We start from the raw sequence: 14,906 nt of genomic DNA, 5'->3' as shown, positions 1-14,906 counted from the left end.
TGTGTGTGTGTAATGCGTACTTACATACATACACATGAACTTGACAACCTTGACAGCTGTCCACCACCACCACCACCACCACCGCCACTCTTATCCCTGTTATCCTGTCGTGACGCTTCTACTCTCTTCCATGGTGGCGGTGATGGTGGTGGTGGTGGTGTTGTGGTGATGGTGGTGTGGTGTTGTGGTGTTGAGGGAGGTAGTCTGCTGGATGGCCTAACTTGGACTTTCACCGCTGTAATGATGGGTTGTGGTGGTGGTGGTGGTGGTGGTTTCCCCTCCCTCCCTCTTCCCCTCCTCCCCGCCTTTTCCCCTCTCCTCCCCTTCCTTCCCCTCCCACATTACTACCATCACAAGTCACCACAAGCACTCCACCCATCCTCCTCCTCCTCCTCCTCCTCCTCCTCCTCCTCCTCCTCCTCCTCCTCCTCCTCCTCCTCCTCCTCCTCCTCCTCCTCCTCCTCCTCCTCCTGATGATGATGATGATGATGATGATGATGATGATGATGATGATGATTAAGACCACCACCACCACCACCACCACCAGAAACAGTATTCACCCACCCATCCACTTATTCCATCCATCACTTTCCACTACAGCCATCCACTTATCCAGTCCCTCCACCACCCCTGACTAATAGCAGCGGTGGTGGTGGAGGAGGAGGAGGAAGGGTGGAGCAAGGGTGTGTACGTCTATTTGTTTCATTGTTTGGTTTAAAAAAAAGTAGTAATGATAAATAATAGCTCTAGAAATATTACTCTATATTCTCTTTTATTTGGTGGTGGTGGTGGTGGTGGTTTTTTATTAAGTCTGCTTCATTGTTTAGTTTAGAATATAAATAACAAATAACACTACTAGAAATTTTACTTTATACTCTCTCTTGCTTTCCTGGTGTTTTGTTAAGTAATGGTGGTGGTGGTGGTAGTTGTGGTAGTGGTGGTGATGGTGGTAGTATTACTTTCATGGTCTTAAACTCCTTCGGTACTGGGACAAATTTTTTACCTTGAGTTTTGGGTACGATTAGACGATTTTATTGGCATTAGGAAGAGTCTGTGAAGGTCAAAAGATTAATGGCCTGCGTTTTCACTTATTTTAATCCCCCCACACAAGTTTCTGAATCTATAAAATCGCCAAATAGTAAGCAGAATGAATATGGAGACGCGTCATGGTACTGAAGGGGGTTAATGCACTGGTAGGCAATTCATTAAGTCATATTAGTGGCTTAAAATGATCATTCTTCTTGTGTTTGTGTAGACTAACTCGTATTATCATCTCAGCACGTGATCTCACCCACTTTACACGGTTGTAGTGGAAGTTATTAGGGTTTTCCGCGGGTGATTTCATTGTTACGGTGAGATTCCAGTGATTAGTGGTTGTCTGTCTCATTTCAGGTCAGTCTTGCTCATTCTGTACAGCCGCGGTGGAAGTGATGAAGGTTTCCAAGGGTATTTCTCATGATTCTATAGTGATAGTTTAGCATTTTTCAGTATCAGTGAGAAAAACTACCTATCTATCTTTATCTATTTGTCTTATATCTTCATTCATCTATATTTATCTATCTATCTGTCTGTCGGTCTGTTTCTGTTTGTATATATATGTATGTATGTATCTATCTATCTATCTATCTATCTATCTATCTATCTACCAGGCTGGCAATCCCTCAAGGGGCTGCCCAGACAAAGCACCACACACACACACACACACACACACACACACACACACACACACACACACACACACACACACACACACACACACACACACACACACACACACACACACACACAGTCTCTGCTGGTGGAAAGGGAGAATTATTAAACTAAAATAACCTTCTAATCTCACCCACTTAATACTCCTCAAGTGGAAGCCATTGGGGTGTTCAAGGGAGCTATTGATGATGCTGTTGATGATTCAGTGTTTGGTCTGCACCTTGAGTAAGAGCACCCAACTTCGCTTAAAACTGTCGTTATAGATGTTTGCTGCAGTGCTATAATGGATTAACGATACTTATTGAGCGCCATGATCAGAAACGCTTCCCTCTCTCAACGCGACCATTTTCAGACCACAGAGACCATTAGTCGAGTTCTAAAGAGTAATTTTTTATGTTGATAATGCAGAAAACATATTGACATGTCACTAGAATTACAGAACCACCCTTAAAAATCCGTGTCACAATGGAACCATTCATGCTTTGGGGTCCGAGGGGTCTCCAAGCGCACGGGTTCGAATCCTGTCCACGGTCTGAGTGTAGGTTGGGCTTCCTCACTCGGGGCAACGGTTTCCTAGCGGGTGGGCTTTGAAATAGAAGGTACCCAAAAAAGTATCCCCTTTAGCCCATAAATTCCCGTGAAAAGCCCACATGGTATAAATAAAAATAAAAAAAAAATAAGAAGAAATAGAGCTCTTTGAAAATAGTAAAGGTGCGGCGCGGAAGTGTTCCAGAATATGGGCCTTTTATCTCACTGCTATTCTGTCCACCTCACTAATGCAAGAGTTAACCAGTACTATCAATCATTCATACCTTTCTCTGCTAAACTGTGGAACTCCCTGCCTGCTTCTGTATTCTCTATTACTATGACCTGAACTAATGTAAGAGGGAGGTTTCAAGACATTTATCCCTTTCTTTTGGCTAACTCTCTCGGACTTGCACGGGGACTGGCAACTAAGTGAGCCTTTTTGTTTAACTCTTTCTGTTGCCCTTGGCCAGTTTCCCCTCTTACATAGAAAGGCCAACTGTAGCGTATTAAATGACAGTTAAGTGACAATTATTACTCGTAGTTAAAGTTGATATTTTCTGCGCTAAGAAAGGTATAACGTATTCTATTTTCTCATTTCTCCTCTTGGTTATTTTTCTTTCTTTCTTTTCTTCTCTCTTTCGTTCAGCGTATAGGGTTACCACAACGCGAATTGAATGAGAGAACAGCGTCTAAGAATGAAGCCCTATATATGTTAAGCTCCCGTCCGTGGTGGCACTGCTGGTGGGGGACTGGCAAAGTTTAGAAAGATGCCTCTGGTCACCCCACCCGCTACTGCTCCCGGGTGTTGTCACTGTTGAAGAGAAGATAGGAGGCACGTGGGTCTTCCTCGGCCTCTGTGCGAGTTGGTGTCTTGTGTCTGTACACTATTTGAGATGGATCTTCTCCGTTTGGTTCTGTTGCATGCTTCTGTTTCTTCCATCTCTGTCTTACATCAGGCAGTTCACCCACTTCTTTTTTCTGTCATTCTCATTCTTCTTCACTCCGCAGTGTATTGAAACATTTCTGCGTCTCACCTCCAGTCAAATAGCAACAGTTAAAGTTGCACAGGTTTTTAAGCGTGTCTTTATTGTTCCAGTAACAGATTAACAAGATTTTTACATTATTAACATTATTTTGAAACACCTCTGCGCCTCACATCCACTATATTAATACCTATATTTAAAGTTACACAAATTTTAAAGGGTGTCTATTGTTCCAGTGACGGATTATCAATATTTTTACATTATCAGGAGGAGGAACGTACTTGAGAACTCAGACAACCCGGCTAATCCTCTCGGTGGCCTTTGAAAACAGTCGTGGTGAGAGAGCAAAGCGTTTCTGAATACGAGCCTGAGGTGTCAAGATCTAAGCCACATTCTCTTGATCCTGTGAAGAAAGTTACCAGATTTTAACACTCGAACTCAAGTCACCAAGATCACAATGAAAGCTTACCTCGCCTGGTGTGTGATGGTAATGCGCGGTGTATTGGGTTATTTGAAGAGGCGGTGTTGCATTACCTTTGTGTTCCTGGTGTACTGTATTGCTAGTGGTGGTGGCGGTTGTGGTGTTGCAAGTCATAATAGCAGTGTGGCAGGTGTGCTGGTGATGTACTACTGTTTGGTGGTGACGGTGGTGGTGAGAGGGGTCAGCGAAGGGAGAGTTGAATATTGCAGTGGTGGTGAGGGAAGGGGGGAAGCAAGAACATGAACAGAAATGAGAACTGATACCGTAATGGTGATGAGGTGGTGGTGAGGGTGTGGGAAGTAAGTAAAGAGAGAAATGCCTTAAATACTACTGGTGACGCGGTGGTGTGAGAAGGAATGACTGAGCAGGAGAGAGCGAAAAGAAAGGAAGATAGAAGTGGTGGCGGTGGTGGTGGTATTGGTGAGACATAGGAGAAAGGAAGGTAGAAGTGGTGATGGTGGTAGTGGTAGTAGTAGTGGTGAGACACGAGAAAGGAAGATAGAAGTGGTGATGGTGGCGGTGGTGGTGGTAGTGGTATTGGTGAGGGACATAGGAGCAGAAATGAACTTATTAATAACTTGCACTAGGAGAGATATGAAGATGGTGGTGGTGGTGGTGGTGGTGGTGTTGGTGGGGAGTAGCAGTGTGGGGTAGAGGACTAATATGACAGCTGTGCTGGTGGTGGTGGCGGTGGCAGTGGTGTTAATACATTACTGAGCAGTGAAGTAACATATGTGGCGAACACTGCTTAGCCACACCCAACCTGGTAAGGAAGGAAGACGAAAAGTTGGGCGCCTCTGATAAGCCACTGTGTGTGTGTGTGTGTGTGTGTGTGTGTGTGTGTGTGTGTGTGTGTGTAATTCACTGTTTGATCTGCTGCAGTCTCTGACGAGACAGCCAGACGTTACCCTACGGAACGAGCTCAGAGCTCATTATTTCTGATCTTGGGATAGGCCTGAGACCAGGCACACAACACACACCGGGACAACAAGGTCACAACTCCTCGATTTACATCCCGTACCTACTCACTGCTAGGTGAACAGGGGCTACACGTGAAAGGAGACACACCCAAATATCTCCACCCGGCCGGGGAATCGAATCCCGGTCCTCTGGCTTGTGAAGCCAGCGCTCTAACCACTGAGCTACCGGGTGTGTGTGTGTGTGTCACTGTTTGATCTGCTGCAGTCTCTGACGAGACAGCCAGACGTTACCCTACGGAACGAGCTCAGAGCTCATTATTTCCGATCTTGGGATAGGTCTGACCAGGCACACACCACACACCGGGACAACAAGGTCACAACTCCTCGATTTACATCCCGTACCTACTCACTGCTAGGTGAACAGGGCTACACGTGAAAGAGACACACCCAAATATCTCCACCCGGCCGGGAATCGAACCCCGGTCATCTGGCTTGTGAAGCCAGCGCTCTAACCACTGAGCTACCGGGTGTGTGTGTGTGTGTGTGTGTGTGTGTGTGTGTGTGTGTGTGTGTGTGTGTGTGTGTGTGTGTAATTCACCTCCTCGGTCGACTGCTGGTCACCCAGCCAGTCTTCCCCATTATGGAGCGAGCTCAGAGCTCATAGACCGATCTTCGGGTAGGACTGAGACCACATCACACACTCCACACACCGGGAAAGCGAGGCCACAACCCCTCGAGTTGCATCCCGTACCTATTTACTGCTAGGTGAACACACCCCACACATTAAGAGACTTGCCCATTTGCATCGCCGCTTACCGGGACACGAACCCGGGCCTCTCGATTGTGAGTCGAGCGTGCTAATCACTACACTACGCGCTGTGTGTGTGTGTGTGGTGTGGTGTGACGTGTCTGTTGCTGTGTAGTGTGAAGTGGCAGATAGCGAGAAGAGGAGACACTGAACGGTAGAAATTCACTGATTACCATACATGTTGCTTCACTGATAGGAGTTACCGTGGCTTGTGGTGTGATGGGAAACTATTGCAAGGTTGTGTGAGACAGACCATTACATTAACCCTTTCCCTGCGATATACAACGATCCTCGACACTAAAAACAATATACGAGATTTTTTTATAAGTGTCTGCGAGAAAGAAAGAGATTACAAGGATAGGTTTTGCAGTTTCTAGCCATTGTGATGTTTGTAGGTTACTGTAGAATAAGAAGAAATGTCTCAGTTAGTGATATGGAAGGATGTGTTAAATAGCAAGGAAAGGGTTAAAGACTGGTTGATTAACAAAGACAGATTAAGTAAAGTTTGGGCGGTAGAGTGGTGCTGACTTTGCTGGAATAGTATGGTAAGTGAGACATTACAGTAAGGTGAACTGATGGATTGATGAAGTGAGGAGTTGAATGCATCGAGTCACGCGTGGGTAGTGATGCGGTGAGTGTTGTGTGGCTGTGTGTGAAGTGACAGACAGCGAGAAGAGAGACGGTATGTTAGAAATTGATTGACTGACTGGTTGACTGATTGACTTTACCCGTTCATCATCACAGCGTCGGTCTCAGTATAACTTTTACTATCTCAACACTTGTTTCTTCATTATTCTGTATGTCATTAGAGGATTTTTTGGTTTTATTTATTTATTTATTTATTTATTGATGCTTACCCCCTCCACTGATACCGTCATCTATTAATTAACAGAAAGTGTGCAAAAAAAAAAAAATGTGTAGAAAGACATAAAGGCAAATAATAAAATAAAACAGGTTAATTTAGTTTCAAGGCTAGTAAACTATTTAAATACAAAAGAAAGTTTATATATACAGATAACCACGGGGGAGGGGGGGGATGAGGGAGGAATTATGGTGTGAAAGAGTTGTCAATGAGTTATGAGTCAGCTGTACGTATCATAATGGCTCTAATTATGACTAGCTGATTGATGAGTGATGTGGTGATGTTGAGAAGCTGTGTGTCAAGGAGATGAGTTGGATGAGGTCTAAGTTAGGTTAGGTTGTGTTAATTGAGATGGGTTAGGTTAAGTTAGGTTGGATTAGGTAAAGTTAAAATGGGTTAGGTTGAGGTAGGCTGGATTAACTTACATTTTTAAGTTAGGTTAGGTTAGGTTAGGTAATGTATGTTGCAATTTATGTATTTATTTGTATATTTGATTTTTTCTCACTTTAATTAATTCCTTGGCAGTTCATTTATACCTTTTATAATTTGGAATACTGATTTTTCTTTCCTTTTCATACATTTTTCTATTCTCGGAGGCCTTTTTTATTTCTCTCTCTCTCTCTCTCTCTCTCTCTCTCTCTCTCTCTCTCTCTCTCTCTCTCTCTCTCTCTCTCTCTCTCTCTCTCTCTCTCTCTCTCATACCTTAACTGTTCTAGATAAGGTTATCAAAGACGCCTCCGGAACTAGATCGGTCAAATTGATAGTATTGAACAGTTTCGATTAGTGTGTGTGTGTCTGTGTGTTGTGTGTATGTGTGTGTGTGTGTGTGTGTGTGTGTGTGTGTGTGTGTGTGTGTGTGTGTGTGTGTGTGTAATTCACCACGGGCGCCTACTGGTCACCCAGCCAGTCTTCCCCATTACGGAGCGAGCTCAGAGCTCATAGACCGATCTTCGGGTAGGACTGAGACCACAACACACTCCACACACCGGGAAAGCGAGGCCACAACCCCTCGAGTTACATCCCGTACCTTTTTACTGCTAGGTGAACACACCCCACACATAAAGAGGCTTGCCCATTGGCCTCGCCGCGCCGGGACTCGAACCCGGCCTTCTCGATTGTGAGTCGAGCGTGCTAACCACTACACTACGCGGTGTGTGTGTGTGTGTGTGTGTGTGTGTGTGTGTGTGTGTGTGTGTGTGTGTGTGTGTGTGTGTGCAAAACCGTATAATCGTAACTCATACACAAGCAAATCCACATCCTGTATGTATGCTGTATGCTTGCACGAACCCACACACACACACACACACACACACACACACACACACACACACACACACACACACACACACTGTACTGAAGACCCAAACCAACCAAAACCCATAAAACTTTCCCTCGTTCCGTGTGTGTGTGTGTGTGTGTGTGTGTGTGTGTGTGTGTGTGTGTAGCAGCAGCAGCAGCTCGTGATGGACTTCCTCTCACGACCATTCTGGAAGTCCCTCTCACTGTGATGCGATGCCACCGCCTCCCTTTATTTCCTCCTCCCTCTCCTTCCTTTCCTTGTTCTCTCCTGTACCGGCTAAACACAAGCATTTCCCTTTACAAAACACTAAGGGGAACAAAATAAAGGACTTCCACTAACACTAAGCACACCCATTAATCTTCCACTTTAGATAGAAACGAAGGAGGAAAAAAATACTATGTTCTCATGGGAGGGTTTAAAAAAAAAGTGCATTTGACAACCTCGCTTAGGAGAGAAACGCCAGCCCTGCCAGCCAAGCCACGCGAGACGAGAGACTTCCCACTCAACTGAACCCACCAAGCAGCCACAGCACCAGCGAGGAGTCAGTGTGTATTGAGCCTTGTAGCGGGAAGGGTGTGTCGCCAGCCCTCCCCAGCACCTTATCTGACTGGTCTCTGCGTGTGCGTCTGCCAAAGCGCGCGCTCTCCGGAACTTCTCTCTCTTCTCTCTTTCTCTTGTTACTCTTTTGTTTTGCCTGCTTCCCCGTAGAGGTTAGTATTGAATTGTTGTTGTTATTATTAGTGATTCCATCGTTATTCGTTGCTTGGATTAATTTATACCGGTTTGATTTTTTTCCAGTTTCGTTTTTTTTTTTTTTTTTTTTTTTTTTTTTTTTTGGTGAAGTTGTGTGTGGGTGAGTGGGAGAGGTACTGCGAGAAGGAGAGGGTATGCCATGGGGGGTAGGGAGGGTTGTATGGCCTCAGTGATCCCGGATTGGTGAATTTTGCTCTCTCTCTCTCTCTCTCTCTCTCTCTCTCTCTCTCTCTCTCTCTCTCTCTCTCTCTCTCTCTCTCTCTCTCTCTCTCTCTCTCTCTCTCTCTCTCTTGTGAACTTGACTTCTATTTTTTATATTCAGTTTATTTTCTCCTTCAATGAACACCAGTCTTTTTTTCTCTCTCTCTCTCTCTCTCTCTCTCTCTCTCTCTCTCTCTCTCTCTCTCTCTCTCTCTCTCTCTCTCTCTCTCTCTCTCTCTCTCTCTCTCTCTCTCTCTCTGCTGGCGGAGTGCACCCACCTTTACCCCGTTAGAGAGGCGGTAGTGGCAGTGACAGCAGGTGCTAACTACACAATGCCATCCTGTGTGTGTGTGTGTGTGTGTGTTTAGGCTTTGTCACGTACTACTGCCTGCCTACCTACCTGCTGGACGCGGTGTTACAAGGGCTGGCCGATTGGTTAGAGAGTGTGGTTAGGTGGTGGTAATATGTCTGGTGGTTAAAAGTCCGACGTTGTTTTGTGAGGGTTGGTTAGCTGGTGGTACTGGTGTGTGTGTGTGGATGTGTGTATGTGTGTGTGTGTGTTGGAGATACGTGGTTCTGAATTATTGGTGTCGTTTTAGTTTCGTGGTAAAATTTTGGGATTTAAGTAAAGTTTTTTGGGGGTTATAAGATTAATGATATGGTTCTTAAGTTGATTAAAGGTTTATTGCTATTGTTTTTATTGTTATTATTATTATTAGTTTTAGTAGTAATAGTAGTAGTAGCAGTAGTAGTAGTAGTAGTAGTTTTAACCCCGTGGTCTAAAGAAATGTCTATTATAATTGATAGTCTGAAATATTACATAGATTAACACATCCCCTCACTTAAAGATTTACTGCTTTCGCTCTTTGAAGTTCATGGCCTTAATTGTGAAAAAAAGTGATAAACTTGCACTGAGATATAAAGATACACATTCTCTCTCCAACTATTTCAGCTACACACACACACACACACACACACACACACACACACACACACACACACACACACACACACACACACACACACACACACACACACACACACACACACCTTGTCTACTTTATCACGTACTGTTCTACCACAATGCCTTAACCTGCCCTGCCCTGCCCTGCCATGCCCTACCCTGCCGTCTTGTCACGCATCGCCTCTCCGCTACGGGGCTCCGGGGTGTAATTGATTGATTGATAAGGTCATCTCTTTCTCTGTCTCTCCTTATCCTCTCAAACTCCCCTGACGCGAATACCCATAATGCATCCCGTCGGGTATAATGTATAGTGTTTGGTGAATGGTGAATGAGATGTAACGTTCTCCTCGTGACTAATTGGTTAAGTGATGTTTTACTGTGTGGAGTATGATGTGATGCTTACACTGAGACGATATTAGCTTTTATTTATTTATTTTTTATTTATTTTCCCCATTTTGTTGGCTTATATACTGGGACGCATTTCTACCGCGAGTTTTGGGCATACGTATACGACTGAACGATTTTATTGACTTTAGGAAGGGTCTATAGAGGTCAGAAGGTTAATGGCCACTGCCTTCACTGTTTTATTCCCAACATATGTTTCTGAAGCTGTATTAAATCACCAAATAGTAAAGGGAATGAATATGGAAACGCGTCCTGGTGGTACTGAAGAGGTTAAGACACATGCACGGAACCTCATTACCTTCAGAACACTTTACTTGAAGCCACACTGGTTTATAAAGATGTTTCTAATGTTCTAGTGAGAGATTAAAACTATTTCTGCATTACTGATAGGCTAAACACTCTTGAGAACCCAGTTGATCGATTCTGTGGCCTTTGTAAATAGTCGTGATGAGAGAGCAATGAGTTTCGTAATACAGGCCTGTATCCTTTCCTCTCCTTTCATGGCTGCGTAATATTTGCTTGTGTGACTCAATACGCACCTCCCCTCCCCCTCCCCTTCACCCTTCAGTCTCCTCTTACCCCCTTCATCCTCTCCTTCCCACCTTCATCCCCCCCTTCCTCATTTATCGTAACATTTCCCTCCTCCCCTCCTACGCTTCAACCATCCGTAACAGCCTGTGATGTATGTTCCTCCCCTCCCTCCTTACCTTACCGTGCATTCCCCTTCCCTAACATCACTGTGTAGTTCCTCCCTCCCCCTCCCTCTTTCTCTCTCTCCTTTATTTAATTTCGTTCTTCGTTAAATTTACTTGTATTTTTTATGCAGTTTTATATATCGGCACCTTATGACCTCTGTTGCTGCTGCGATATACAAGTCATTTATTTATTCATTTATTTATTTATTTATTTATTTATTTACCTATTTATTTTTATTCACTTCACTTCACTTCCCAGCTTACTTTCCCCTTGAGTTGCGACGCTGCACCTTTCCCTACCTCTACCTTACCTGTCACGTGCAGTCCCTACCTGTGACGCCCTACCTGTATACCTTGTCACCTGCCGGCCGTCACGTACACCGCCACCACCTCCCTACCTGTGTGTGTGTGTGTGTGTGTGTGTGTGTGTGTGTGTGTGTGTGTGTGTGTGTGTGTGTGTGTGTGTGTGTGTCAAGGTGATAATTATTGTCAAGCCATATGTTGCTACTTTTGAAGGTGTGAGGGTTGTAGTACTCTCTCTCTCTCTCTCTCTCTCTCTCTCTCTCTCTCTCTCTCTCTCTCTCTCTCGCTAACTTTTTTGTGTTTTCTGCTTTATTTTTCCTTCTTCTTCTTCTTCTTCTTCTTCTTCATCATCTTCATCATCTTCATCATCATCATCATCATCATCATCATCATCATCATCTTCTTCTTCTTCTTCTTCTTCTTCTTCTTCTTCTTCTTCTTCTTCTTCTTCTTCTTCTTCTTCTTCTTCTTCTTCTTCTTCTTCTTCTTCTTCTTCTTCTTCTTCTTCTTCTTCTTCTTCTTCTTCTTCTTCTACTACTACTACTACTACTACTACTACTACTACTACTACTACTACTACTACTACTACGACTACCACAACACGACTCTGCTGTATCTAGTTCCTGTAGCTTCATCAGTCATTCCATGCACTGTGTGTGAACAATAACCTCGTGTATGCTTTGTTAACCTATATTCTCCCCTCCTTTCCCTCTGCCTCTCTGTCTATCTCTCTCTCTGCCTCTTTGCCTCTCTTTTTCTCCTCTGCTTCCGTCTTCCTTCCTCCCTCTTTCCTTCTCTTCCTCCGTGCCTGTCTCCCTCTCTTCCTCCCTCTCTACCTCTCTCTTTCTCCTTTCTTTGTCTCCCTGTTTTCCTACCTTCTTCCTTCTCTGCCTCGCTGTCTACTCTCCTCTCTGCCTCTCTGTCCACCTCCCTCTCTTCCTCTCTGCCTCCCTGCCTTCCTCCCTCCTTCATTCCCTCTCTTCCTCCCTTTCTCCCCTTCTTCCTTCCTCGACGACACTAATAACTTTAAGTCTTCATTTTTCATTTTATTTTTTCCTTTCTAACACTGATTATATTTTTGCTTTCCTCCTTCTTTCGTTCGTTCGCTTGTTCGTTCAATCGTTCGTTCGTTCGTTCGTTGGTTTCTTCCTTCCTTCCTTCCTTCCTTTCTTTCTTTTCTTTCTTCGGCAATTTTAGTAACCAGTGTTTTTTTTTATTCTTCGTCTTTTTCATTCTAACACAATCTATATTTTTTTCTTCATTCTTCATTCTTTCCTTCCTTTCCCCCTTTCCCTCCTTCCTTTCTTTCTTCATCTCATCAGCAACCTTAGTAACATTGTCTTCTTAATTCTTTCTTTTAATTATTTCACTAACACAAACTATATTTCTTCCATTCCTTCATTCCTACCTTCCTTCCTTCTTTCTTTCTTTCTTTCTTTCTTTCTTCCTTCCATAAGCATCTTCAGTCACAGTGTCTTAACTCATCTTCAGTCTAACTCTTCAATAACTACTACAACAAACTTTCCTATTAGAGACAACTCTTTTTTAAGCGCTATTCTCGTGCTAAGCTCTCGTCACAATCTCATCACCGTGAAAATATATAGTTGACCTTCAGTTTTTTTTTCTCTCTAAACTTTCAATTCTTCGCTTTAATCCATTTACTGCTGCACAAACATTTCTCTTGAAGACTTACAACTTTTCCAGGCTCTATTCCCGTGCTATGCTCTCTGCAGTGTATCCTTAGCGTTAAAAAAAAAAAAAAGACGTACTTAACCTTCTGACGTCTCTCTTTAGTCAGTGTTTGGAACGTTATGGAAGGGCAACTGTAGTACTGTAAGGATTGGATATGTTGTACGCCTCTTATTGTAATTTATCTTAGCAAAATATCGTGGAAAAGACAATGAACCCGTTTTTTTCTTCTCGTGTATATGGAAACTATTACTTATTACTGTTTTAGGGGAATAAGGGATAATGAACACAATACGAAGTTGAACTATATATCTGACATCAATTTATCTTAGCACAAAATTAGCCTCTTGTCTCATCTCTCCCGTGTCTCCATGCAAACTGTTACTATGTATGTTAGGAGAGCTACGGAGGAATGACCACAGTACCACAATGACAAGAGGTTTAACTACATGACTTAATTTTGTCTTTAGAACAGACCGTAAGAAATCGAAAATTAACATCTATTCTGTCTTTTCTCTCTCCGTGTCACCAAGCAAGCTGTTATTACAAAGATAGGAAGTGAAGGAAGAATGACCACAGTAATAACTTTAAACGTATATATTTGACTTCTGTTTATCTTAGCAGACCTTAACCCTTTCAGTACCATGACGCGTTTTCATATTCATTCTGCTTACTATTTGGTGGTTTTATACAGCCTCAGAAACTTATGTGCGCGATTAAAATAGTGAAGATCTGGGCATTATTATTATTATTATTATTATTTTTTTACTTCCATAGACCCTTCCTGATGTAAATAAATTGATCTAATCGTACCCAAAACTCATAGTACAAATGCTTCATAATACTGAAGGACTTAAAAAGAAGAAAAAAAAACTCTTCTTTTCTCTCACCTTGTCATCATGCAAGCAGTTATTACAGGGATAGGAAAGTGAAGGGTGGGCGACTACAATAACAATTTCAACTCTACATATATAATTATCTGACCATAAAAATGACAAAAATTAATCTCTTTTATCTTTCTTCTGCCCGTGTCTCCATGCAAACAGTTATTATAGGGATCGGAAAGCGAATGAAGGGCGATGACATTAAGAAGTTTAACTATTTACATCTGAACACTTTATCTTAGCATACACCACAAAAGATACGAAAATTCACCTCTTTGATATCCCTCCTCTCTCCGTCTCTCCATGCAAGCAATTATTACAAGGATAGGGAAGTGAAGGATGGGCGACCACATTAAGAAGTTTAACTATATATACCTGACCAGTTTACCTCAACACACACCATAGAAATGACAAAAAAATAATCTCTTTTCTATATCCTCCCTCTCCCCGTGTGACCAAGCAAGCAGTTACCAGTTATCAAAGCACTAGGAGAGTGAAGGAAGGCCGACCGTAGGAATAAGAAGGTTAACGATGCATGTCTCATTTTAACTTAGCTTATCACAAACCCTGAAAAAATTCTAATGAAAATAACCTGATTTCTCTTTCTCTTCTCTGTTGTTTCTCGTGCAGACAGGTTAGGTTAGGTTGGGTTGGGTTAGGTTGAGTGAAATTGGGTTGGGTTATTTTGGTTTGAGTTAGGTTAGGTTAGGTTGGGTTGGGTTAATTTGGTTTGGGTTAGGTTAGGTTGGGTTGGGTTGGGTTAAGTTGAGTGGAATTGGGTTGGGTTAATTTAGTTTGAGTTAGGTTAGGTTGAGTTAAAATTAAGGTTAAGGTTAGGATAGGGCATGGTAGGTCAGGATAGGGTAGGATAGAGTACGTTAAAATAGTGAAGAAAGTAAAAGGCCATTAAAAGTTGAAATGAGATCCCAAGTAGAGGTTGAATACATACTATAGCGAGGATGGAAAGGGATGAATACACACCTGTCACTTATATTTATTTAACTTAACATAGACAGTAATAGACAAAAGGAAAGAAGAAAAAAATGTAAAAAAAAAAATATCACATGTTCTATTCTGTCGTGTTACTATATAAACAAACATTTGTGACAGTGGTGGTAAAGAAGGTTAAGGAAGGCTGACCTGTTGATCCCTGTTAAAAGGATTAGCCACGTATCCCTTACCTTAGTTTGGCTTAGCACGGACAGCAAGCCTCGTGAGGGTCAAAAGGTCTGCTGGTGCTGTCACTGTTTGTTTGTTCTTCCTTTGTGTGACCTTGTGTTGTTTCCTTCACTCATTGTTTTGTTGCAGGTTTTCTCATTCTTTCCTTTCTTCTATATTCTTTTGCTTGTTTTCCTTCTTTGCGCTCTCTCTCTCTCTCTCTCTCTCTCTCTCTCTCTCTCTCTCTCTCTCTCTCTCTCTC

At 42.9% G+C, this 14,906-nt stretch overlaps 1 protein-coding gene across 1 annotated transcript in view; it reads left to right on the top strand.

The window, feature by feature from the left end:
* Positions 1–8,117: 8,117 nt before the first annotated feature.
* LOC123511086 (MICAL-like protein 1) overlaps positions 8,118–14,906 on the top strand; it is a 40,279-nt gene continuing 33,490 nt past the window's right edge. Inside the window, exon 1 of the mRNA XM_045266701.1 lies at positions 8,118–8,302. The gene's annotated coding sequence lies outside the window, so the exon portion shown is untranslated. The remainder of the gene's footprint in view (positions 8,303–14,906) is intronic.

This window comes from Portunus trituberculatus, chromosome 31 (assembly GCF_017591435.1).
Source record: "Portunus trituberculatus isolate SZX2019 chromosome 31, ASM1759143v1, whole genome shotgun sequence".
Lineage (NCBI taxonomy): Eukaryota > Metazoa > Arthropoda > Malacostraca > Decapoda > Portunidae > Portunus > Portunus trituberculatus.
The sequence above is the reverse complement of the archived record's forward strand: the minus strand, read 5'-3'. Positions and strand labels throughout refer to the sequence as shown.